The sequence below is a fragment of the Ictalurus punctatus genome, chromosome 23 (assembly GCF_001660625.3).
Source record: "Ictalurus punctatus breed USDA103 chromosome 23, Coco_2.0, whole genome shotgun sequence".
Classification (NCBI taxonomy): domain Eukaryota; kingdom Metazoa; phylum Chordata; class Actinopteri; order Siluriformes; family Ictaluridae; genus Ictalurus; species Ictalurus punctatus.
In genome coordinates this window covers 1,366,431-1,378,714 of record NC_030438.2, presented here as the reverse complement: position 1 = coordinate 1,378,714, position 12,284 = coordinate 1,366,431, and the positions used below count along the sequence as shown (strand labels likewise).

Below are 12,284 nucleotides of genomic sequence, written 5' to 3'. Positions count from 1 at the left end.
TTAATTAGCCATATTAGTAATTATGTCAATGGAAAGTCCTCACAAGGAAAGACAGTGTGTGTGTGTGTGTGTGTGGGGGGGGGGGGGGGGGGGGGGGTTATATTACACTGTTGTGTTGATTAAACCAATTTCCTGGACTAACAGTTTTACTTCAGACACTTTAATCATCAAGTACTAAACACAAGAATATGAACTGAATTTAGTCACTATGGCATACAAACTACAAAGAGACACACTTTGTAAAATGTTGCAGAGAGAAAGCCTGTGCATGAGTTCATCTGTAATCAATGGTTTTCACTGCAAAACAAATACAGAGTATGAACTCTCATGAACTCATTCTTAACATATGCCTATACCGTCTGTGGTACATATAATTAAAAACCCACAAAAACAAAAACACAACAGAATATGGACATCACACGTTCCTGTTGTCAGTGCTTACAAAATCAGACTTCAACTAGAAACTAGGCCACACACAGCTTTTGGTCTTCCCTGCAATCCTGTAGCCAGTAATTACGTTCAAACATTTCTTCCTGTAGGAAAACATACATAAACCCCCCCCCACAATGCTGTGCATAGCGCAATGCTACTTCAAAGGCACCATGGGAGGCCATTCCTGTTTACTGCATTATCATTTTTAAAACAACTATCTGGCCCATTAAAAAAAACAAAAACAAACAAACAAACAAAAAAAACGGGCCATTGGCATTGTCAAATGAAAGTATAAAGTACATTGATAGCTACATACAGCTACATGCTATTGAGTTCAAGTTAAGGAAAGGCTTATGAATGACACGTCATTAACTTTTTAGATGGTTGCTGCATTATTTATGTGTTCCATTATTCATGTGCAATGCCTTGATAGCTGTTTCCTCAATGGAGGAGGGCCTGAGAGATCTGAATGCTATTATTTAAAAAAAGAAGAAGAAGAAGAAGAAGAAGAAGAGCAATAATACAAAGGTGAGTCAAATGAAAACCTTATTTATTTATTCGTATTGTTTATTGCAGATAGGTGTCACAAAAGTTTCTAATTTTTCTACATAATCTCCATTTCATTTACTTTGTAATATCCCAGATCTGTTATTGCCATGTTGGTAAGTCTTAAGCATTAGGCTGCAAGTGCAAGATTGCCTTATTAGGGACTTTCTAAGAGTCCATGTCAATACAGCCAGAGCTGTCCAACAAACAAGATTAGACAGGCAAAGATAAAGAAAATCGAGTAGAACTCTAAGAAATGAACTGAGAATAAGGCTAAATATAGGAACTGCAAGACAAAGATGAAGGAAAGAAAAGCTGAAGATGGTTAGGGCTAAGGAATGGGACACGTAGAAAAGGCAAGAATGGAGGACAGGCACAGAGGTCATAGCAGCTTAAAACTGCGGCAAAATGAAAGCAGGGCACCTTCTGGTGCAGGGAGACTGGAGAACCAGTGTGGTGGGGTTGGAAATGCAGAGCCCAAAGTAACAGATATAGCAATCAAGGCAGGACAGTCAAGACAAGTCATTTCCAAATCCCTCACCAGCCACAAAGTTTCTCTTAAGTTTGGTCCAAACAAACGCAAAGGTGATTTAGCACTGTGTACAGAACAGTATATTTCATCCAGTTCTGAGAAATCAGTGACCATGTTTCAAATTTGGTGGTGATGTGAACATAGTTTGGGGTCGGGGGGGGGGTTATAACCTAATTATAACCTAATTATATAACCTAATGTTATAACCTATCTAGAGCCTTGTTGTAAGACTAAAATATTCAAACAATGTAATGTAATGTTCCCCGCTTTAACATGGTAAAATGGGATGCATGAAACTCAGCATGTATTTTATTAATTGTACTCCAACAATCATCATCAAAGTTCATAGCTAGGTCAGAACAGAGGCAAATAGCGTAACAGCAGGAGAATCCATAATCAAAATACAAAAAGAGGCAAGGTTCAAAACTAAGAAGTACTATGTGAGACAAAAAAAAAACCAAAAAAAAAAAAACAGGAACACTGGAAAGATTTAGACTTATTGAAACAAAAGCATGATAAGATTTTGCAATGAGGAACAAAAACATGTGGCAGAAATAACCAATCTAATCAAGGTGAGACACAGAACAGGTGAATACATTAGGATAAATCAACCAGTGCCATAACAGGGACGGAGACAGGACCAACACCGATTTTATATACAGTTTTTTTTTTCTTTCACTGGTGGTGTAAGGCAGCACTTGCTGAACTGGAATTTGGCTGCATATCAAATCTAATTTATGACTGCTAATTAAACTAGTTACAAACCCCGATATGTAATTTGTAACAAATTTGATAAGTTCTAAACAAAACATTAATATATAACAAAATATATTTTAGGATTTTAATACTGACATGATATCAGAAAGGTAAATAAAATCCAGTCCCTCTAAACTAGCCCCACTGGCTAATAGATTTTCACCAGAATTAATAACCTTTAAACCACATGAACAGCCTGTTCTTAATGGCGCCATTTATTCATAGATAATACACTTGGACCATGAAATTAATCAAACCCATCCAATAATTGCAAACACAAAAGAGACTCCCAGTACACCAGAAAGAGAGACGCTTATGTAAGCAGTATTAAAATAGGCTTGGTCTAATTACCTTTCTTTTTTCCTTGACTTCTTAAGTCCACAGCCTTGCTAAAGCTTTCAGAAACAACCTTTTTATTAAAAAAAATAAAAATAAAAAAATCCAAAATGTCCTCGTGGCATATGAGGAACATATTACTCAAAATTCGTCCCTCACCTTTTCAAAGCAGCAGATAAGAGGGAAAAGAACTCTCTTTTTTTTTTTTTTTTAAAATCAAAGTACAGTTCAGATCACAGATGAAATAAGATGTCCTTCCCTTTTTCCAGCTAATGAGTTTATAATATGCACCATAGGATATCAGGGCTTTTTGTTAAATATTTACCAAAGGCAAGTCCCAGAGTGCCAATGCTCCAGTTCACCTGTTTCTTACGAGTTCAAAGCCTGCAGCTGAGCTTCGTTTTGTTTGTCTCTATTTCCAACACTGAGCATGACTTTCCTTTGAGAGGGAGATAGGCCAAGAACAAGGAAATCTTAGAGTTGCACTGTTCTATACTGAAGGTCACTTTGTCCTGCTGGACCTTGGCCAGATACAGTCTGCTGGTCCACCTTTCATTTGGTCACTTTATTAATACTTCAAAGAGAAATCTGGACAGAATGAACTTTATTGAGTGTAGTAAAGAAACAATGTGATACAGGCCAAGGACACGATTAAGGGCATGTTAGAGCAGATACTGATCTGAAACACAGGATCAGTATCGAATCTAGCTGAATATCAAATATGCACTATGTAGCACGCCCAAAACGTACAACGTTGTTTTTATGTTTAAAATTTCCATTCAATGTAAGGTCAAAAATGTCCCAGTGAATGATTGTGCCTGTTCTACTGGACTCAGATCTGGTGACTGGGAAGGCCACCAAAGAACATTGAACTCATTCTCTTGTTCATGAAACCAGTTTGAGACGACTTTTACTGTGTGACAGGAAGTGTGCATTATCGTGCTGGAAGTAGCCATTAGAAGATGGTAAATTATGACCATGAAGGGATGCACATGATCAGCAACAATACTCAAATACACTGTGGCATTCAAGCAACGATTGATTGGTCTTAACAGGCTCAAAGTGTGCCAAGAAAACATTCCCCACACCATTACACCACCTCCACCATGCTGGACTGTCGACACAAGACAGGTTAGGTTCACGGATGCCATATTCTGGCACCTACCTTGTGCAAGCCTCAGCAGAAATCGACATTCATCAGACCAGGCTACGTTTTTCTAGTCTTCAGCTGTCTAATTTGGTGAGCCTGTGCCCACTGCAGCCTCAGCTTTCTGTTATTGTCTTACAGCAGTGGAACCTGACGTGGTCTTCTGCTGTTGTAGCCCATCCACCTCAAGTTTTGACATGTTGTGCATTCTGAGATGCTTTTCTGCTCACCAAAATTGTACAGAGTGGTCCTCTGAGATTCTATAGCCTTTCTGTCAGCTCGAACCGGTCTGCCCATTCTTTGTTGACCTCTCATCAACAAAGCATTTCCATCTGCAGAACTGCCGCTCATTCTGTTGTTCATCAGCAGTTATAGATATTCAAATCAACCTGTCTAGCACTAACAATCATCTCACAGTCAAAATCCCTGAGATCACATTTTTTCTCCATTCTGGTGGTTGATGTGGACGGTGACCGAAGCTGCTGGCCCGTATCAGCACGATTTTATGCACTGCAATACTGATGCACGATTGGCTGATTAGATAATCGCATTAATTTGGAGGTGTACAGGTGTTCCTAATAAAGTGCTCAGTGAGTGTGGACACGAACAGGAGGCACACTGTTTGAGAGTGCAGGTGTATATCAGGACTGAGAGTGGGTGAACGGTCAGATTTGATGCTCGCAGGACAATGAAAGCGCCCATATTTTACATGTTTGTAGCTCAAAATATTTGCTGTAGTTTATGCTGAGAGCATGTGTTATTTTGACTGGGAAGCACAATCCACCGCTGATCTGGCAACAACGTTGGCAAAGTTGGCTTGCAAAAGTTGAAAAATGTGGACACAGCATCCTGGAACACAACTGACCCACATAGGATCACTACATGAACACTGCACGAGTGCACAAACCCAGATCTGTTAAGACAATGTGTGCATTTTTTATGAGATGCACTTGTCAATTATGCCAGTTCTTCTTCGTGAATATACGCAGGCTTCCAAGATAAGTGCATGGCATGGTGTTGTGCTATTAAATGTTGTGTAGGCATTTAAAAACATGTTATACAGACGTTGCCTGAAGCAAGTGAAAACAGAAACCCAGGGTGGATGTAAAAATTTTAGTACTGATCTCAGTTTAACCTATCCAAATGCGAGTTCAGTTCTGCCCCCCCCGAATCAAAGTAGCATCCAGTGTCTCTTCATTCTCAGGAACTTACATGCCACTCAGGTGGCTCAAGTCTCGAAAAATGTACAACGTGCACTTCCCAGAGGAACTATGTGTGTCTGAGGTCTATAAGGGGTTCTCTATATTTCAGCAGGGGAAGCTGAGAGGTGAATGGCCTTATCTTTTACTCTATGTATAAAGTGGAACACACGCCACAAGGACTAATATTAGCTAAAGGCCATCTGCCTCACATTCAGATTAGTTAAGACTGGCTTATGTCGCTTTAAAAGAAGAAGAAGCCGCCTTTATGTGTAACATATACATTAAAGCACAGTGAAATTCTTTTTCTGGCCTATTCCAGCTTGTTAGGAAGCTGGGTTCGGCACACAGGGTCAGCCATTATACGGCAGGGTTATGGGCCTTGCTCAAGGGCCCAACTGTGGCAGTTCTGGCACAATAGTAGTTTAAATACAATCTAATCACAGATTCAGGTTAGTGAGTCACAATTGCAAAACTGCACCTGTCAGAAATGAGGATACTATAAAAAAAAAACAAAAAAAAAACATTCCAGTGAAAATCTAAAGAAACACCGGCGTTATTTTTCCAAAGATGGAGACGTGAAGGGAACATATGACGAGGCCTCGGTCTGGCCGTGAGTGCTGAGTGTGACAGTCACAATACAGAGACAAACCCTTGATTCGGAAAGTAACTACATGACTGCTTATGTTTTCCAATCAGCTGTTTATTTAGCTATTGCCTGGTAACCAGGATTGTAAGTGGAAAGGCTCACAAGCTCACAAACTGCTGGAAGGCCAGACTTTATCACAAGTTACACATCCAAAACCCCTTCACTGTCTTTCTCTTACATAGGCATGTGCAATGAAAACTACTCACACACACTTTTGGTTTTACACACACACACACGCACACACACACACACACACACACACACACCAGATCGCTATCAGTCATCATTCAATTCAATTCAATTCAATTGTATTTGTATAGCGCTTTTTACAATAGACATCGTCTCAAAGCAGCTTTACAGAAATATCAACACGGTCTACAGATATTAAAGGTGTGAATTTATCCCAACTGAGCAAGACACTGAGTGGCGACGGTGGAGAGGAAAAACTCCCTAAGATGTTTTAAGAGGAAGAAACCTTGAGAGGAACCCGACTCAGAAGGGAACCCATCCTCATCTGGGTAACAACAGATAGTGTGAAAAAGTTCATTATGGATTTATATGAAGTCTGTATGGTGTTAAGAGCAGCCGTAGTCCCAGCAGTCTGGAATTAAAGAAGATTTGAGCTCCATCCAGAGGCTGAAAGGATCAGGATCTCTAGTATCTCCATAAATTCGTGTGGGGCTCGGCGATCATGCCCCCTCCCCCCCTCTCCCTCTCTCTCTCTCTCTCTCAGATTCAAGTAGCGTTATTGGCATGGTAAAAGGCCTTGCATTGCCAAAGCATTGTTGCTGTTATTCTTACAGTGCTGATGTTAATGTGTGGTTCGTGGCCCTGTTCCACTGGTTACTCATTTGTCGTGACAGGACTTCACAAACTGGGAGGCCGGGTTTGAGCTTCCTGAGGCTTCTCCTTGCAGGTGTGGGAGTTTGTTCTTATTTGGCATCAGATTGAAGACTTTTTCATGGGTTTTGAAATGGGGGAAAATGTTTCCCTAACTTGTGTATAATTAGGGCATGTTGTTAAAAAGTGTAGTTCGGTTTAGGGCTGTGACGGTGGCAATGACAACTGCTCCACCTGCGGTAGTGCCACATCACACACCACGTTCATGTACATGTGACAAGTACAAAGTACAACATTTTGTATACAAGTGTAATAATAATAATAATAATAATAATAATAATGATGATAACTGTTGCAATATTCATTTGTATTTATAGCCTACCATATAGTGGGAGATTTTATGTTAATACACAAATTGCGTAATCAATCAAACCTCATATGGCGTCATCTGTTAGTTTGGCACGAGTTTGTTTGAGCGTGGCAAAATCCAGTCAGGCGAACTCTGATTTCACTTCGGGTTCTGCCGCTGCGATGGATCTGGGAACATTTTGGATTCGTGTAAAACGAGAGAGGTGAACCAATAGATTTGGGTGAAGCCATTTGTCAGCTTTGTGGGAAAAAATTAAGCGTTAAACAGGCTAACACTAGGCTATAAAGCTCAGGAGCCATCTCCAGGCTGTCACCCAGCAGCGTTTTGTCATTTTATGTAATATTTAGATTTTTAAATTATTATTTAGGTTACCATCCTACTGGTATTTCTTTTAATTTCTTTTACGTTTCATAGGCTTGTGGTATACTACACTTGTAAAAGAAATAAATTATTCGTCAGAGAAACGTGCGACCGTGTTTCACGCCACTCGGAAGTATAAGCCGCTTCCTAGTCGATGGCACATGACGTCATACGCACGTCATGTGATGCCGCTAGTTTTATCAGATACCCCGAGTCACCGACAATGATTTTCTTCAGTTTACTGTTTATGTCAACGTTACCTTTTATTCCCAACATGAGGAAGAAAGTGGGAGACCTCCAAGTCCTCTAAGGCGGGGTGGGGGTGGGGGTGGGGGGCATTTTATATTGAACACCACAGAGAAGATCAAACTTTACAAAGTGGAGCTTGTGTAGCACGGACACACGACAGTGAGGCACGATCACAAACTTATGTTTATATCCAAAACAATATGCCTAAGGGCAGCGAGTAACGGAAACCACAAGGTGCAGTGAAAGTGAGTTTTATTATTCATTTAGGACTGGAGTTTAATTCTGTGCTTTTTGTGCATCCATAAAAAATAACGCATAAATACTATTATATAATATAAACTTATATAAAATAAACTTTTATATTTTATATATATATATATAAAGTATTTATGCGTTATTTTTATGGATGCACAAAAAGCACTTTATTAAACTACAGTCCTAAATGAATAATATATATTCTGGGGTGTGTGTGTGTGTGTGTGTGTGTGTGTGTGTGTGTGTGTGTGTGTGTGTTGGGTTCTTTTCAGTCTTATATAATTGGACAAACAGTTGTGTAAAGTTTTAGTCAGAAGTTTATATTTGTAACACTCAGTTTGTGAATTTTATTTTAAATAAACGAAAAATTGGTACTTAAAGTTTGACACCCCCCCCCCATCCATCCAATTAAATGGGGAAAAAACAAAAAAAACAATCGGCCAACCAATCGATTGTGAAAATAATCGTCAGTTGCAGCCCTAGTTGAGTTGTTTCACTGACAGAAGTGCTAAAATAAACGTACACGTTTTGTTGCATCTGAGCCTCATTGAATTTTTTTATACTTATATACAGACTGGGACATCTGACCAATCAGAGCAGAGTATGCTCTCTGAAAGGAGGAGCTTAGAATGAATCCTTTAGAACGGATCATTGAACGAGTCGTTTGTGACACTGAGGGGGATAAAATAATGCTGTAATTAAAATTATGAGCACATTAAAGTGTTTTTTGACCTTAGATGCATGTAGATCTATTGTATGAGAACTTTAAAACAAAATTAGGCCCGTTTCAAAACCGTAATAGGTGCACTTTAAGCGTATAAAATGATATATATTATTATTAAACTCCGCTCTAAGCCCAGCTTGCTGAGGAGGCTTCTCACTGGGGTTAGCTCTGGGTATCTCAGTGATTTGTAATGGAGGCTCTCTGGATCACTATTTTTTAAGTGGGCATGGGATTGAATGCCTCTTTTTAATTTAATTTTATTTTATTTTTATTTATTTTAGGACTGTGGCGAGTCCAGTCCTAATTCTGCTCTGCAGCCATTATTTGGAGTTTTTCATTGCACCTGTAGTATATTTTTGCAGAATTCTGCCTGCAGGGTCTCTATCGGGTGTTTGTCACATTTACCAAACTCTTGGTTTGTAAGCGGACCCCAGACCTCACATCCATAAAGCGCAACGGCTTCTAAAACAGACTGAATTATTTTTAGCCAGATTCTGATTGGGATGTCAAATGAGATTTTTTTTTTAATAGCATAAGAAGCTCTTTGTGCTTTTTCTCTCAGGTTGTTCACAGCATTATTGAAGTTTCCTGTGTTGTTGATGTTTATACCGAGGTACGTGTAGTTCTGAGTGTGTTCAAGGGGCATGTTGTCTAATTTGAAATTACGATGTTGGTCTTGGCGACGGTGTCTTTTTCAGAATATCGTTATTTTAGTCTTTTTCAGGTTAACTGACACTGCCCATGTCTGACAGAAGGTGTGCAGGAGGTCTAGACGCTGCTATAGACGTTCTTCTCTCACTCACACGCACCAGATCTGTCATCATGCCTCCTCTCTCTCTCTCTCTCACACACACACACACACACACACACCAGATCTCTGTCATCATGCCTCCTCTCTCTCTCTCTCTCTCTCTCTCTCTCTCTCACACACACACAGACATACATACACACCAGATCGCTATGTCACTATATCATGCCTCCTCTCTCTCTCTCTCACACACACACACACACACACACACCAGATCGCTTTGTCATCATGTCTCCTCTCTCTCTCTCTCTCTCTCACACACACACACACACACACCAGATCGCTATGTCATCATGCCTTCTCTCTCTCTCTCTCTCTCTCTCTCTCTCTCTTTCTCTCTCTCTCTCTCTCTCACACACACACACAAACACACACCAGATCGCTATGTCATCATGCCTCCTCTCTCTCTCTCTCTCTCTCTCTCACACACACAGACATACACACACACACACACATCAGATCGCTATGTCATCATGCCTCCGCTCTCTCCCTCTCTCTCTCTCTCTCTCTCTCTCACACACACACACACACACACACACACACACACACACACACACATCAGATCGCTATGTCATCATGCCTCCGCTCTCTCCCTCTCTCTCTCTCTCTCTCTCTCTCTCACACACACACACACACACACACACACACACACACACACATCAGATCGCTATGTCATCATGCCTCCTCTCTCTCTCCACCTGAGAGAAAAAAATCCCTTTTGTTTTGGACAACATATTTTCAGTTAGAGTGTGTAACGTGTAGATGTGGTCAGATAATTTGGTATGAATCCAATGTGACTTCAGGACATTGTGTGCTGTAAGGAATTCCAAAAGTCTAGAATTTATTATACTACAAAATAACTTTCCCAGGCTGCTGCTCACACAAATTCCCCTGAAGTTATTTGGGGCAAATTTGTCCCCACTTTTAAAGAGTTTGGAAATAGCTTCCCCATATTTCACCATTTTGGATGGCTAATTCTTCATCATGAGTTTTTTTTTTTTTTTTTCAGGTTGTTCCCATTGTCCCAGAATTGGTTTGTCTTGATTGATTTCTCAATTATTGTCAATTGCTTTTGGGTGTATTGTGCTTTTTCGGTTCCAAGTGTGTGCTTGTACTGTTTTAGTGTTTCACAGTAATGGAGGCAAATCTCTGTTTTATTTGGAGCTCTATGTTTTTGATCAGACAGTGTTCTGAATTATTTCCTAATATTTTCTCAGTCTATCTCAAACCAATTCTTGTCGCTGTTGGATATGTGGTTCTGTCTATTTTTCGTCTTTAGACTTGATAGTTTTGCTGTTTTTTCAAACAGGTGGTTTATATCTTTCACAGCCAGACTGAGCCCTTCTTTAGTGTGAGCATAGGCGGCATCCAGAAAGTTATCTAGACGCATATGTATTGTTTGGTTGCCTATTGCTTTCTGGTACTCCTCTGTGCTGTTTTCAGTCCATCTGTATGGTTTTCTGATGTGGTACACCTTACTGGGTTGTGTGCTGAGGTTAGTATTTGTTCTTTTGAGATACACAGTGATTTGGCTATGATTGGACAAGGGGCTTAGTGCCTTAACAGTGAATGCGCTGAGAGATTATGGGTCTAAGTCAGTTATCATATAATCTACTGTGCGGTTCCCTAGAGGTGAGCAAAATGTAAATCTCCATAAAGTGTCCCCTCATGTTCTACCATTGACAATGTGCAGACCCAGACTTCGATAGAGCTGCAGGAGATCGTTTCCATTCTCATTGACCATATGATCACGGTTATTTCTATGAAGACGCACAATACTGTTACTTATACAGTTCAAATTACTATTAATGTACCTAGTGCCTCGACACTTAGTGCGTCGGTGAAATCAGGCCATAATCCCGTTCTTGTATTTAGGTCCCCACATATAAGCACATTTCCCCTGGGCCTGGAAATAGCATGTTTCTTTTTCTAATGTATAAAGCATGTCTTCACTGTAGTATGGGGACTCTGATGGTGGGATATAAATGGCACATAAGAAAATGTTGTTGTTTTTTTGTGATGGGAGAGATTTTTTATCGAGTTTTAGATGGATATGATATTTGCCCGTTTTTACTGTGTTAATAGCTGTGAAATTTAGAATGGTACCAAATTATCTGTCCACCTGAGTCTCTACCTTGGTGTACTGTGCTGAGTTTTTGGGAAGATACAATTTCTCTGTAACTGGGGGGCAGTAGATGGAGGTATCTGCCTTGCTCTATGTCTCCTTTAGAATTACAATATCTAAGTCTTTGATGCTGTTTTAGAAATCTGTATTTAGACTCTTCAGGCCCAAGGCTGAGGAGTTTAAACCTTGGATATTCTACACGCTGATAGACAAGGTCATTTTCACGGCTGAGGTATCGAGATTTTGTTTTTAAAAGAGAGATAAACCCTTTTCTAAAACACTGTTGTTATGTACAAATATATAATGTCTAGAATATAGAACATGTAACACACAGTACTGTGGGAAAGAGCAAGGAGCACAGTGCAGATCGGAAAAAGAGGATGGTGGATTTACACGAGTCAGGAAGGTCTCTTGGAGCCATTTCTAAACAATTGCAGATTCCAAGATCATCAGTTCAAACAGTTGTGTATATACAGCGGGGGGAAGAAGTATTCAACGTGTCAACATTTTTTTCAGTAAATATATTTCCGATGAGGCTATTCACATGTAATTTTCACCGGACTTTGGTATTAACTCATAAAAAGTGCAGAACGCTGTGTGCCATACTGTTGGTTGTTCGAGTTGTCTTTGTAAAGAGCTTCAGGGTTTTCTTTATGGGTTTTTTTTTTTTTTTGTATTGTTGTCTGCTCTTCTCAGACTGGGCGTCTACTGGGTGCGCAAAAGGTGCGAGCACTGTCCCCTGCTGCTGTTGTTGCCATAGCTTTACAGTTTACACATCTTTGATGAGCAAGGCAATTAAATGGTGGATCAAAAGCTGTGGGACCCAGAATGTCCTCTTCTATTGCTATGTTGAATTTGCATAGCATTTATCTTTTTGCTAAATTGGTTTTTAAGGTTTTTCTTTCTTTCTTTCAATTGAATTTTTTCTTCAAATTTGTCCTTGCAAAGGTACTTTG

At 39.9% G+C, this 12,284-nt stretch overlaps 1 protein-coding gene across 4 annotated transcripts in view; it reads right to left on the bottom strand.

Moving 5' to 3' along the window:
* Positions 1–12,284, bottom strand: part of prkag2a (protein kinase, AMP-activated, gamma 2 non-catalytic subunit a) — an 87,872-nt gene that overhangs the window by 52,893 nt on the left and 22,695 nt on the right. The window lies entirely within an intron of this gene.